This window comes from Mirounga angustirostris, unplaced genomic scaffold, assembly GCF_029215605.1.
Source record: "Mirounga angustirostris isolate CCGP_5_RB_7025 unplaced genomic scaffold, mMirAng1.0.hap1 SCAF_2, whole genome shotgun sequence".
Classification (NCBI taxonomy): Eukaryota; Metazoa; Chordata; class Mammalia; order Carnivora; family Phocidae; genus Mirounga; species Mirounga angustirostris.
The window spans coordinates 35,455,653-35,471,319 of NW_026991710.1; the positions used below are offsets into that span (position 1 = coordinate 35,455,653).

General features: G+C 39.3%; 1 protein-coding gene across 30 annotated transcripts in view; it reads left to right on the forward strand.

The window, feature by feature from the left end:
- The window catches only part of GRXCR1 (glutaredoxin and cysteine rich domain containing 1), a 309,082-nt gene that overhangs the window by 42,507 nt on the left and 250,908 nt on the right, over positions 1-15,667 (forward strand). For 9 of the 30 annotated variants that reach the window (XR_010409353.1, XR_010409349.1, XR_010409352.1 and 6 more), the window contains one exon: positions 2,442-2,507. The exons of the other annotated variants lie outside the window; for them this stretch is intronic. The gene's annotated coding sequence lies outside the window, so the exon portion shown is untranslated. The remainder of the gene's footprint in view (positions 1-2,441; positions 2,508-15,667) is intronic. 30 annotated transcript variants of the gene reach the window in all.

Genomic DNA, 15,667 nt, shown 5'->3' on the forward strand with positions numbered 1-15,667 from the left:
CATCCCCTGTAACATTCCTAGATAATAAATCTCCAGACTACTCCCTGACAGTGTCAGATTATTGCCTCAATTCTTTATTTTTTGTTGTCCTTCTAAAGACAGACTCAGGTAAAATTCTGCCCTCGAAGTACAACTTGATACAAGTTAAGCAACTTTGGCTCTCCACTTATTCACCTTCTTATATTAGATAATAACTTATATCAGTTAGGGGCACCTGGGTGGCTCAGTCAGTTGAGTGTCTGACTCTTGGTTTTGGCTCAGGTCATGATCTCAGGGTCACGGAATTGAGCCCTGAGTTGGGCTCCGTGCTTAGCGGGGAGTCTGCTGGAGACTCTCTCCCTCTCTCTCTGCCCCTCCCCCTGCTCTCTCTCTCTCTTTTCCAAAAATAAATGAATGAGTGAATGAATAAATAAAATAACAAAATCTTTAATAATTTATATCGGTTAATGGGCAACTTCCAGCCTTGGATCTTCCGTGAAGTGTTCATGCGTGCAGCCCTTAGGGATGTGTCCATCATTGACTCTACTGCACTTTCTGTTTTTGCCATGTGCAATTACTTGTTTTATTTGTCTCATCTTGTGTCAGTCTCCTTACGAACTGGCACTGTGTCATAAAAGTCTGTCATAAATATCCCAAGAACCTAGCTGGTTAAAGCCAAATTGTGTGGGTCTAATTTAAAAGTCCATTCTTACGCTGTTGCCAAACAAAGTTCTCTTGAAAGCATTTCATTTTCCGACTTGTTTTGTATTCACAGGCCATGCCTGAAAGTGTTGAACCAAAACAATTACAGAAACAGAAGCCTTGGATTGCATTTGCTTTCCAGAGAATTGTGAGGACACTAGGTCAGCGCTACTCACTGTCAAGGTCTGGTGTGAGAATCCGTCTATAGTAGAAAGATTAAAAGTCAGATGGCTTGGGATTAGCTCCTGATGTAAAGTAAAATGAGCAAGTCACACAACCTCTGTATGCCTCAGCTTCCTTACCCAAAAAGTGAGGATGAAGACAGTATCTTCCTCATTATTGTGTTGTATAAGATAGCCTGCGCTTATTGCTTGCATACAAGCCTAGTGCTCAGTGTTCGTTATTATAATCCAATGTGTTGTTTGTAGAAGGTCCTTTTTAGGTAAAATCCTCAGAAATATTAAAAGGTGATTTTCTACTTTGTGCAGAACAGTTTCTCTCATATGCCTTGTCTGCAGGGCTACATCAAGGGAGCAGAGAAACTGAGTAAATTCCTGGGGCACCAAACACGGGGATGGTAAAACACTGGAATTGGAGCCAGAGGGAGAGAATTGTGATGAATGGATGAATGGAAAGCACTTGGTTTGGGAGGAGTGAGAATCCCCAAGGGGCATGTTTATGTAAGGATAGGTGGTTGCTAAATCACCTTTTTCAGGAAAGGCCCCAGGTGACTGTAGGGATTTTGCTTTGCTGATGCAAATTTGGGCCAATGAGTAATAGTGAAAAGGCCTAGGGTCCCCGTATGTGGTCCTTTCCACCCCTCTCCCCAGGACCACTAAGCTCCTGAGTTCCTCAAAAATAATATAAAGCAGTATTTTCCCAGAATGAGGCACCAGTGTATTAGCTCTGTGGTGTATATGTTTAATACCATGGATTAGTAAAATGGGGGAACTTCCAATCGTATCAGTCAGGGACCAAGGAATTGGAACACCAAAATTCAATATAAAAAATTGTTAACTAGGTGTAAGTTTGTGAACTAGGTAACCGAAAGGGCCAAAAGAGGATTTTAAGGTGTTCTGGAGGGAGCAATTGCCAAAAGCAGCTAGGGTTGAAGGTACAAAGGAGTGAGGCTGGAATTTCTAACATGTAGAAGACACTGGAGCTCAGCCCTCTGAGGAGCGGTTCTGCTCAGCTGGTGTCTCAGAGCTTGAGGAAGAGGTGCTGGCCTGCCCGGTGCTGGGGACAGGATGGGACTTGAAACTGGTTCTTCACGTGTTGGGAAAACTGCCTGTAGGGTTCAGCTGCTGCCATAAGAAAGAACTGCTCAGAGGAATAGAAAGCAGATCGGAAAGAGCAGGTCTGTTCTTCCTCCTCCCCCAACCTTGCAGCCTCCTCGCCTACTGTCCCACTCTGCAGAGCCAAGGCCAGGTGGCAAAACAGGAAGATTAAAAGGTTGGGTTTGGAGCTGAGAAATACTCAATCACTGAGACAGAAAGGCAGAACGAGTTACTTAGTAGACATTGGTGACTCAGTCCTGGGCAAATATTTTACAGAGTATCTACTACATGCTACTGGGAATACAGAGCTGAACATGACCTGTCTCTGTCCTCAAGGAAGAGGGAAGGAGGATGATGTATAGTATCAATTGTGGTATAAGGTGATAAATGGCCCCGCACATTATGATGGGAGCATCGAGAGGGGAGCCAACTGAATAGGTAATGAACCTAATCATCTTTTTTTTTTTTTTTCCCATTAATTAGGTGCTATTTGGGTAGCTTCATATATGAAAATAGAAAAGCAGCATCAATGTTCATGCCAGTTTAAAGGTAATTGGTAGAAGTTGTGTGGCACAATTTCGAATATTTTCCTTATGTTTCCTCCAACCTAATCTCCCCAAATTTGTCAAACCAGTACAGTCTGTTGGGTGTGTGTGTGTTTGTGTGTGTGTGTGTGTGTGTGTGTTTAAATCTCAAAGATTTCTGATGCCATCTGTAGGAGTGCTGCCAACACTGACTCCATCTTTGGCCCTCCATCTTGCTCATGTCCATGCAATCACTTCCCTAGGGCTCCGTGTTCCAGGCCCCACAGAGGTTAATGTATGCCCTGACTGGAGTTCAAGAAGGCTTGTTCTGATCTTCCCTAAAGTTGCACCCAGAAGGCTCTACTTTAGATAACGAGTAGGAATGACTGGTGCATACCAGGCCCCACTTTAGGTAACTAGTAGAAATGACTGATGCAAAGATCCACTTTATTTTTTTTTAAGATTTTATTTATTTATTTGAGAGAGGGAGAGAGAGAGCACAAGCAGGGGGGTGGGGCACAGAGGGAGAAACAGACTCCCCACTGAGCAGGGAACCTGACCTGGGGCTCCATCCCAGGACCCTGGGATCATGACCTGAGCTGAAGGCAGAAGCTTAACCGACTCAGCCCCCCAGGGGCCCCAAAGATCCACTTTAGATAACTACCCTGTGACCTCACCACCATGCCCCTCGTTCCATAAAAGCTTGGGATTGAGGTCTGGACTGGGTAGAGAATAGCTGTGAAGAATGGGGGCAGAGGATGGGTGTGTAGTGCCTGGATCCAGTGTCTGCCTGATCCTCCCTACCAGTAAGTTACCCTAAAATAAAACCAGTGTAAATGGTATGGAATGGCTTGCTTTGTTTTGGGGTCTTAAAGTGCCTTCTCTGTCTGGAAGATACTTTACTGACCCTCCTCCTCCTCCTAACACTATCAAATTCAAGGTGTTTCTTCATTCAAAGAAATAATTACAAATTTATTTTGTTGAGTGTTGCCTTTTAGTAGTCTACAAAATAGGATAATATTTCATAGTTCTTGAGTCATCTTAGTACATGTAATGTGCCAGTGATATTTTACAAAGGTATTCCAATATTTGTTCTAATTTATTAGTCTACAATATTTGCTTTGTACTTCACTAGATTCTGGGGAAATATAAATTGAATAAGACATGAGGGGGTAGACGCTGCTATTTCCTTGCCAACAGAACCTGGATTTTGTCAAGGTGTTTGGGGAGCAGTAAGTCCAGCCCAGGAGCAAATTATGACTGGCTTAAGACAATTAGAATAATCCTGCTCCCCTTTACTAATAGTTTAGGGTGGGATTTGTGACCAGTTCTGACCAATCAGTCCATTGTAGGTGATTTCTGCTGTGGGCTTCTGGGAAATACTTTCCCAATAAAATGTCATATTGGCCATTGTTGTGTGAGGACATAATATTTGGAGTTATGATAGCTATCTGAAAACCTTAAGAGGATAGCTCTAAAAGTCAGAAATGCCACCTAGAGTCCCATCATTGTTGACCCACTAAATTAATCACCCTGGACCAGTGTAATTTGCTACTTATTTTTGAGATAACAATACCTTATTGTTTAAGCATTTTTAGTGGGTCTAGCTGCTGCCACAAGAAAGAACTTCCTTCGGTTAGAAACAACCTAATTATTCAACACTAGAGAAAGTACATATATTTTGGTATAGCCACATAATGGATGCAAATGTAAAAGTTATACAATATAAAAATTATGGCTATATAATTTTACATTCTGAGTTAAAGGCTACTGTTTTAATGTTAACAGAAGGAAGCTAGAAATTGTATATATTATATACAATTACACCTTTAGTATGAAAAAAGCCTATAAAATGGGAGAAAATATAGCAAAAATTTTAGCAGTGGTTTCCTCTGAATATGAATGATTAATATTTTTACTAGGTATGTTTCTGTATTCTCTGAATTTTCTATAGTGAGCATATATTACTTTCATAATCAAGAAGGAAATACAGAATTTAAGAAAAAGCTTGAGTTACACTTTTCTTATAAGAATGACTTAGCTTCTGTTCTTTAAAGAAGATTTTCCAACTGCTTTTATTTCCTATCTTTAGAAAACATCAAGCTACTACAATGTACAGGTTTTTTAGGACTCTAGGTTTCAAAGGTACAATGAACTACAAAGGAATTTGGTCCAGTTTCATTCTTTTTCCAATTGTCATCATGACAATGCATTTATAACAGGCAATTTTCTGTTCTCTGGAAAACTTGGTGCATCACATTAGAAAGAGATTTCTCTCGGGTCTCTCAGAACATTTCCTGTGTTCAAACAATGATGTTGTATTGGTGCATATCTTTTTGATATGTCTTTTCTTTTTATAGTTTGATTTTATTATTTCTTGTAAAATCTGCACTTCTGCTGAAGGCTAGGTATATATGGGATGCTTGCTGCCTGTGGCACAGTAGGTGAACAGCTAGGGAATGAGGAGACTGAAAAATAACAAGGCCAGAAGTGTGCAAACACACACTTTGCCTCTTTGTGCCTTTTGGAGACCGCCCGTGAGCCCTGGGGCTGAGTCTCTGAATAATGACAAGTTAATGGTGCCTGTCATCTCAGGGATGCATCTCCAATACACAAGCAAATGTCATCTAGTGCTCTGGTCACATTTCAGGTTTGTATGTATATATACATTTTTTATGTTATTTTTTCCTGATTGTTAAAATAATATGTACATTGTTATTATTTAATACATGAGGAATGTATTAAGTATCCTATTGTTACAAATTACCATAAATTTAGCAGCTTAAAACAGCACCAACTTACTATTTATTTTATTTTATTTTTTTAAAGATTTTTTTATTTATTTGTTTGAGAGGGAGCGAGAGAGCGCGCACCTGAGATGGGGCAGGGTCAGAGGTAGAAGCAGACTCCCCGCTGAGCAGAGAGTGCTACACGGGAATGGATCCTGGGACTCCATCCTGGGACTCGATCCTGGGACTCGATCCCGGGACTCCAGGATCATGACCTGAACTGAAGGCAGTCACTTAACCAACTGAGCCACCCAGGTGCCCCACAAACTTAACAATTTTAAGCTCTGGCCATCAGAGCTCTGATATGGGGCTAATTGGGTAAAAATCAAAGAGCTGGCAGGGCTATATTCCTTTCTGAAGCTTCCAGGGCAGAATCCATTTCCTTGCCGTTTACAGCTTCTATCAGCTGCAGGCAGCCTTGGTGCATGGTCCCTTTCCACCTCGCCCCATCAGCAGTGGCCACTCGAGTGTTTCTCATATGGCATCACTCTGGCTCTGTCTCTTCTGCTTCTCTCTTCCACATTTAAGGACTCATGACTATATTGGGTCCACCCAGATTATCTGGGATAATCTCTCTAAGGACCAACTATTAGCCACCTGCATTCCATCTGCAACCTTAATTCCTCTTTGCTCTGTAACCTATTTATGGATTCTGGAGATTAGGACACAGATATCTTTCTTTTGGGGGGGGGATTATCCTGTTTACCACAAAAGAGTTCCAGAAAAGTAAAAATACATAAAGTCCTTTACTCAATCACCCAAAGACAGCCATTGTTAACATTTTGGAAAATATTTTCCTTATAATTATTTGTGAAATAATAAATATAATTGACTTAAATACATAAGGGGGACTTTAAACATTTTTTTGACTGGATAATATTTATTACATAATTCAAATATATAAAACATATTCACTAAAAAGTTCGTTTCCCTACAGTAGGTAATCGCTTTTAGTTGTTTCTTAAGTGTTCTTCCTGGTTTTTAATGTAAACTCATGTGCCATAACGTTGTTCCTTGTCCCATCTTTGGCCCTTACCTTATTCCTGAGTGGAAGTGGACATAGGGAATTTATCATGCACCAGACATTGCAAACAGTGCAATACATTTAATCTTAACAACCCTATGCGTGGGTATAATTACTATCTTTATTTTTAAGATAGAAGACCTGAGACAAGAGAAGTTAAGTAATTTATCGTGGTCATATACCTGGTAAATGATAAGGTGGGATTTGAAACCAGAAGGTTTGCTTTCAGAGCCCCCATGCTTAATTACTATTCTCTATTCCCTATCCTATATGGTGAACACATTGCTTGCTAATTGTCATCTCTAGAAATCCTGCATGTGGTAGTGACCACATCAGTATGTTTGCCTCAAAATATCATGTGTTTCTTGGGAGGTATGCTAGACACTCTTGGTTGGCTGCTCAAGAACTATCCCCCAAAGCCATTCCCAACCCTTTTCTCTCTTGCTGGTACCCACAACAGAGCTGACAAAGCAGGAACATGCTTCCAAAGCATCCCTTGAATTTCTGCTTGGCCATGTGATTTCGTTTCCTGGGGTTGCATAACAAACAACCACAAACTGGGTAGCTTAAAACAATAGAAATGTATTTTCTTATAGTTTGGATGTTAGAAGTCTGAAGTCAAAGTTTTGGCAAGGCTATGCTCTTTCTGAAGGCTCTAGGGGAGATTCTCTTCCAAGCCTTTCCTTTAGCTTCTGATGTTGCTGGCAATCCTTGGCTCTTTGAATCATCACATGGCGTTCTTCCTTTGTGTTTCTGTGTCTCTTCTTTTCTTCGTATAAGGATATATGTTGTATTGGATTAAAGGCCCACCCTACTCCAGGATGACCTCCCTTTAACTTGACTAATAACATTGACAATAACATTATTTCCAAAAAAATCACATTGTGTGATTCTGGGTAGGACCTGAATCTTAGTGCAGACACTGTCAAACCCAGTACACTTGTGTGATTTGCTTTGGCCAAAAAGATATTAGCAACCATGGTACATCAGAGGCTGGGAAAGCATTGATCTTAATTACCTTGAAACTATCCTATGAAGAAGCCCAGGGTGGCAGCTGTCCCAGCTGAGGCCACCTCTAGAACCACCAGCCTAATAACTGCCAGATATGTGAATTAGGCCATTCTAGACCATTCTGCCACAGGCGAGCCAGCCAGACTGGAGGAGTTACCCAGCTGACCCTCAAGATCATGAGAAATAATAAGTGTGTGTTTGGGATGATCTGTTACTCAGCAAAAGCTAACTCATATGGGCTCTTATATGAAGGGAAATTTAATTTGTTTGTGGAAATTCTAGAGAACAGAATACTCTTAAGATTCTTGCCAATTTTGAAAAACCTTGCTTTTAGGATTGATTTTCTGATCAGCACCTCAAAGTTACAGAATGGCAGATTTCAGCTGAATGCAACTATAGACTTTCTAGTAACTGGATCTGAAACAATGTAGCTGACTGGCCCCTGAAGGGAGTGTTCTAAAAGTTGATGTTGTTTGGGAGACTGAATTAGAATCTCTAATGTCTGTTTCTAATCTAAGACTAAGGAAAAAAAGGTTTGGATGTTGGAGTTTTAGAAATTTGAGAAAAAGAATCATTGATGGTTTAATAGCCGTTGAATGCACTGTTCATGCCAGAAATTATGGAAAGGCCAAAAATTACTCAGCACGCTCTGTAAAATTCCCAATGTCTGCTGGCATTATTGAGCATATTCTTCTTAAATCGAGTCTGGTACCAAGAGTTGGAAGTGAGCTTTTGCCTTTGGGTTTCTACGTTGCCATTTCCATTTTATCACTTGTAGTTCCCAGGGCTAGACACACATTGATTTTTTGCTAACTTGTGAATCATTAGGGAACTAACCTGGGATTGGGCTAGGACTGAGAGTAGTAGTGGTAGGATAAAGCCAGATATAGGGCCACCAGGCAACCCTCTAGAATGATGTCATTCATCTCTTGACATAAAGACAAAAGGAGGATAATGGAAAGAGCAGAGGGAAATGAATAAGCTGACAGTCAGAAGCTTGGGATGGCTTCTAAGAAACACAGGTATCTGGGATGGAACATTCTTGGGATGTGGTACACTGAGTAGAGTTATACTAACTAAAACAGAAAGAGGATTTAATTCATAAATGTGCTAGTTCTGTTTTATTGGCCAATATTAGACCTTTGTCAGACTTTAGCTATAATAAGATTTTCTGTCCTATCTCAAGCAAATCAAAACCTTCTTTTAAACTTCAGTTTCTTGGAGGAATTATTCTTAAATTAGCTCTAAACATTTATCTAAGGGTGAAATTCGATTACTGCTGATAGGCAATGCTCTCAGATAGTAAAATGAGGGCTTAAAAAGTCTTTAATTCACTTATATTTCATTTGGAATGTTGCAATTATAATTGATTGAATTTTTCCTGAATGCCTGACACAGAGAAAAGAACTTTATATTCATTACCATATGTATTTAACACAATGACCATATTATATAAATAAAACATCTGAGGCTTAAAATGATCACAAAACTAGTAGATTTCTGTTTTTCAGTTCTCATCTTTAAAATAGATGTTTATCCTAGTTAAATGTAACAATTTTGCATATATTAACAATTATTGGAAAAGAATGCATAGAACACAATACCCTAATATTTTATAGTCTATAATTTACTTTGAAATTATCTCAGGATAAACAGGGTTATCTGGTCCATATACAAGTAAACTCTATATATTAGGGACCACATCTGAAAGACCCTGAGAAGAATCAACAAGCATCTAGAGGTAGTTACTTACTGTCTCAGTTTGGGCTGTTACAACAAAATACCATAGATTGGATGGCTTAAATAACATTTATTTCTCACAATTCTGGAAGCTGAGAAGTCAAAAATCAAGTGCTAGCAGAATCTGTGTCTGGTTAGGACCCTCTTCTTGGTTTGCAATGGCCCGCCTTCTTGCTGTGTCCTCACATGGCAGAGACAGAGAGAACTCTGATTTCTTCCTCTTTTTGTAAAGGCATTAATCCCATCCTGGGGCTCTACTCTAATGGCCTCATCTTAACCTTTAGGCTCCACTTCCAAACACCATCACATTGAGGATTAAGGCTTCCATTTATAACTTTTTTGGGGGGGACACAATCATTTAGTCCATAGCACTTAGCATTTTAAATATCATTATCAAAATTTGTGCCTGAATGGTACCACCACTATGGAAAACAGTATAGAGGTTCCTCAAAAATTAAAAACAGAACTACCATATGATTCAGCAATCTCACTGCTTGGTATATATACAAAGGAAACAAAATCAGTATCCGGAGGAGATGTCTGCATTCCCATGTTTATTGCAGCATTATTCACAATAGCCAAGATATGGATACAACCTAGGTGTCCATCGATAGATGAATGGATAAAGAAAATGTGATATATGTTACATATATATAAATATGTTATATATGTGTTATATATATGTGTATATGTATATGCATATACACACATATATAATGTGATATAAATGATATTTTAAGCCATAAAAAAAGAAGGAAATCCTGCTATTTGTGACAATATGGATGAACCTAGAGAGCATTATACTAAGTGAAATAAGCCAGACAGAGAAAGACAAATACTGTATGGTATCATTTATATGTGGAATCTAAAAAAAGAGAATGAACTTGAAAGTATAAAATAAATAAGTTCTAAGGCTCTAATATACAGCATGGTAACTGTAGTCAATAATACTCTATTATATACTTGAATCTGCGGAGAAGAGCTCTCACACATTCTTACCACACTCAACAGAAAAGGGTCTAATTACGAGGTGATGGATGTATTAATTAACTCAATCATCACATGTACACTTCAAATACAGATGATTTTATTTGTCAATTATACCTCAGTAAAGCTGGAAAAAAGTTTATACTAGAGTATAAATTGGCATAAGGATGGTGGAAATAATTTTTCCTTGATGAATTTAATGGCATTCAACATACATGGCTGGTTACACATTTGCCTGGGTGTCATTACCCTTGCACAAACTCAGCTGCCTAATAATACCTTCAGTAGTGGGGAGGGGCACGAGGTTCTGGCCTCTCACTCACCGTGCATCCTTCAATTCATGGAAAATTCTGTCCCCTCACCCAACTTCAAGGCTGATCAATTCTGCTTTTAGGAAGATTATATTTGGTGCAGACTAAAATTTTCATTCAAGGAATGAGTCCGTGTGCTACTTTAAGAGAATAAGAGAGAAATAGAACAAGGTTATAAATTTGCTCTGTTGCTCTCAATTGTGACAAATGTCATATTCTTTTATTTTTCTAAATCAGCTTTGATTGATATGGTCCCCACCAACAGAGTTTATGGGGAAAACCACCTTCAATGATTTTAAGAAATCCTCCCTATTTTAAGAAGCCCATTTGAAGACTACCTCTGGTCTTAGTTCTATGGTCACTGGCTGAGCTGCTTTTTTGTCTCCTTAAGTGTTAGGGGATCCATTACCCACAGTCCCAAAGTCTTCTGCTGTTCCAGTCTTGACCATCAGGGCCTTTTACTCAGTGTCCAAGGTATCTATGCATGCTGAACTTGAGGAGGTCCTGCCACACCTAGGAATACTGGTGAAACGTGAGAAGCCCTGCCCTATGTTGCCCACAAAGTGCCTCACCAATCACTCTTTGGTGAACAAATTCTCCCTACATTGTACCCTCTCTTTCTACAGAACCATCAGACCCCCTCCTTCTCAGATAATCAGATAGAACTTTGTACATAGGCTTTTGAAACAAAGCCTAGCTAATTTTTCTCTGGTGCAAGAGATGTCTAGTGCTATAGAATTCCTGAGCTAGGTGGATCTTTCAGAAAAGGTAGGGGGATGAATTGGGAGGAAAACTTTTTTTTCTTTTTATTTTCAAGGTTCTTACAGCAGAATTTATAGGAATTACTCTCTCAAGAAAGTATCGAACCATACATGTAAAGCCAGCCAAAGGCAAATTTACATGGTTTTTGGCTTATTTGATATTTGGTGTTATTCATGTTCCCATTCATTAGAACAAGCAAGACTACAGAAAACAAACCAAGTCAAACCAAACCAAACTAGATTCTCTATATTCTGCTTTGCCTTGGAAGGTGTCAGTGATTCTTTCTTGACTATAGGAAAAGTCCCAAATTCCCGAGTTTGGCTTTCCAACCCACCTAATAATTTAATCAGACCCTTATCTTTGGCTTCTCCATTACTCTCTTTACGTCCTCACCTGTAGAGATAACTTGCTTGCGTTGGCCTTTCTCAATTGTATTCTCTCTGACTGCAGAGAGATTTAATAGGACTGCATATTAAATCTTTTTTTTTTTTTTAAAGTAGGCTCCACGCCCATCATGGAACCCAACACAGGGCCTCAAACTCACAACCCTGAGATCAAGACCTTCTCTAAGATCAAGAGTCAAATTTTACCTGACTGAGCTACCCAGGCACCCCATGAATTCTTTTATTTTTTATGTAAATAATACCTATTCTTCAAGCTCTAGCCCATGCCCCTCCTCTTGTGACAAGGTCTGCTATTGCTTCCGCTCAGAGTGGTTTCCCTCAGTAATACTATGGCTTCTAGCATTCATTTTGACATTTAATTTTGTACCATCTTGCACAGTGACTTACTTATTCTTTCATAGATACATGTTTTACCTTCCCAAATAGATTTTAGTCTTCCAGGCAAGGGGGCATAGAATTAGGCACTGTATATCATCTCTCTCTTATATCTTTAGAAGTATCCCATTGCTGCACACATAACTAAATGAATGTATAATTGAGAATTCTACTCATTCCTATCCACATGTACACCACACATGGGAATAGGCAATAACTCCACACTTAGGTATTTGCCAATCCTGAATGTCAGGGGCAACTGTTTCTTTCTTGGTAGCTCTGTTACTATTAACTCTAAGCACTACAGATCGTGTTAACTGACAAATTTTTAAAAAGGGATTTAATTACAGTGGGACATGCAAGGTCACAACTGATGTGAGTGGCAAATAAAAATCATTCAGTGTAAAGTTGTGAAAGACAGGCTATTGTACGCTTGAGTATTTTTATAATCTAAATTCTCATCTTTTAGTTCTAACCATGCAGACTCTAGTTCTGTGCTCATGTCCATTTATCATGATATAAATAAACATGCATCTGTACTCTTTCCATAGGCTCTTACCCTTGCTTTCATGACCTGTAGAAGGTAGGTGTGCAGGGCTCAGTGAGCAAGTAAGTGGATTAATCTGTTTCCAAGCTCTCAGTGCCACTCTCTTCCTATGATACTGTTGATTCTAGTATAGTCACTGCTAGAGTGAGCTATTTTTAAGGTTGGAAATGTCTCTATTCCTTACTTCTTTCAGGGCAGATACAACATTGTAAATTGTCACATATTCTTCAAGACACAGTTCATATGCTTCCACTGTCGTATCTTCCTAAACCTTAGTCCCTTTCCTCTTGCTTACCTACCTCCTCCAGTACATGGTAATTTCCCTGCTCCTCCCCACCCTCATGAACTTTTGTTCATCTTGTGGGATTTATAATTTGTGGCTTTTAATTAGGATTTTCTAAAATTATTTTTCTATTTTGCAGTTACTGATAAAAGCATCTGTTGAGTGGCTGGACCAGAAGAATAGTTTAAGGTGTATGTGAGGGTGGCTGAGGGCTCTTAGTTTTCGGATGTTTCAGGTTCTCGTAACTTTGGTTATATCTAACAGCAAGAAACCCATCCACATGTGCTTTCAGGTTGAACAACTACAACACAACAACGAGATTGGTTCTCATCCTCCCTTAATGTAGAAGGGGTGAGACGGAAGGTTTCTAGTAGATGTTGGGATCTATAGTCTCAACTGTCTGGCAAAAAGAAGTCTGTGCCTGCTAACCGAGGGAAAGGAGGAGGCTGGCTTGGTAAGCTGAGTATGCGCTAGACTGCTCTTCTGTTTAGCAGAGTGCTTCCCAAAACATTTATGACAGGATCAGTGTGGTCAGAGAACCTCTTCCTAGTGGGCAGAGCTACCCTGGAGAGAGAGATCAGTGATTGCCTTTTGGGAATTTTATCAGATAGAATGTACGCCCACCTGCTTTGCTGCCTACTGCATGCCAACAAAGAAATACACTTGTTTAAAGTTCACATCAACACTTAACATCACAACAAAATAGTTTACTGTTCAATTACAAATTTCTAATAATGGCTAGCATTTGTGTTTAGAATGTGCCAGACATTGTTCCCAACAGTCTACAGGTATTAACATATTTAATCTGCATAAAAGTCCATGAAGCAAGTACTGCTGTCATTACCATTTTGCTCAAGAAGCAAGTGAGATACAGAAAGGTCAAATGGTTTGCCCAAGGTTACATAGATAATAAGTGTCAGAAGTGAGATTTGTACCCAGATATCTAGTCCAGAGTTCGTGCACCACACTGTTGAACAGTTGATTTCCCTGGTGCATTAACGCTGGGAAAAGACAGACCACAGGCTTGTTCTGGGTATTTCCTCTAACTACTAGGTATTTTCAATCTTTTTGTGGTCATTTTCCCTACTAATTGGCAAAACTAATTAAGAGGCATATCAGAGAGCTTCCTGGGGCTCCAATTCATAAGGCGATACTAAAATCTCACTGGAATGATTGGGAAATATGGTGTTCATTAAGTCGCAGTTCCATAAATAATGCCTTAAACAACCAGAAAAAGGCATACTGTTCTTGCTCTCTACCTCCGAAATATACAGGGCCAATAAATGGAAAATTTTAAGAGGTTCCTCTTCGGTGTCCTTTTGGCTCCGTGCAATATGTTTGGGATACCTGGGTACATCGGGTTGTGCTACCCACTCTGAAACCAGCAGTCACAGTCAGCTGGAAGTCTAGTAGTACTCTGTGATGAGAATGAGCGATTGAGTTTTTAATCTAGATTTTGAGCCTTTAAGTATACCTCCTAAGACTTTATCTAATTTGAAAATTGCAAAAGAAAACTGAAAAGGGATCAAGAACTACAGAAATATAGGAATTATTTTGTCAAAAAAACTTTCAAATATTTGTTGAACAATTATCTGTAACTATAGTCTTGTAACCTACCTTGATCCCTAGTGAGTCTGAATTATTAACGTTATTCAGGTATGAATGACAGAAAACTGTGAACAGGAAAAAAATCCCCAAATAGAAGTAAATGTTGGGGCACCTGAGTGGCTCAGTTGGTTAAGCGGCTGCCTTCGGCTCAGGTCATGATTTCAGAGTCCTAAGATCAAGGCCCGCATCGGGCTCCCTGCTCAGTGCTTCTCCCTCTTCGCTCTGCCTACTTGTGCTCTCTCTCTCTCTCTGTGTCAAATAAATAAATAAAATCTTTTTAAAAAAAGAAAATAAGTAAATGTTATTTTAGGTTTAATTCATGATTTTGAAATGAAAAAAGTATATGATTTTATTAATAGGATATCAGTTTCTTTCCACTGATACTAAAATAAGTGTTGAATGAGAATTTTAAACATTGTTAGTCTGTGCAGTGCATAAAACGTGAGTCAGGTTGTCCCTAATGATGTGTGTACTCTTTTATCCTCTATTGTGCCTATATGTCATTGCTGTTTACTCATTATTTTCTTGAATGCATGCATGAATGAGTTATTGAAATGAAACAGATCTATACAACTTTGATATGTAGAGTTCCTCCTTCTAACTTGATTAGTTTTTTTTCTGCCTTGTGTATGTCCTGGGTGATTGAGTATGTGTACCACATGAGCAAATTACCTTAATTCCTGTTATGTATTGAGTTGTTTACCCCCAAAATTCAATGTTAAAGTCCTAACCTCTCAAACCACAGAATGTGACCATATTTGGAAATAGGATCATTGCAGATGTAATTAGTTAAGTTAGATGAGTTCTACTGTGCTGGAGTGGCAATCCAGTCTGACTGGTGTCCTTCTAGAAAGGGGAGACTTGGACACAGATAGGTACACAGAAGGAATGCCACATGAAGATGAAGGCAGAGATCAGGGGGAAGCTTCTACAAGCCAATGAATGCCACAGATTGCTAGTAAACCTTCAGAAGCTGGGGGTGGGGGTAGGGTACATGGTACAGATTCTTCTTCATAGCCATCAGAAAGTACCAATCTTGCTGATACCTTGATGTTGGGCTTTTAGCCTCTGGAATTGCAAGACAACTCATTTTTGTTGTTTATGCCACCAAGTTTGTGGCACTTTATTACTGCAGCCCTAGCAAACTAATATGATTCTCATCGTTTAATGGAAGGAGGATAGATTCATGTGGTTGAGGCAGAATGACTAGGATTTTCTCTTCATTTTGTCTGGGGCATCACATGATGATAGAACTACATTCAAACTGTTGTGGATTTTAAGAATTGAAGCAAAGGTGGTGTATATAGTTGGGCAGACTGGGTGCTACTGAGGATTTTTGAGGTT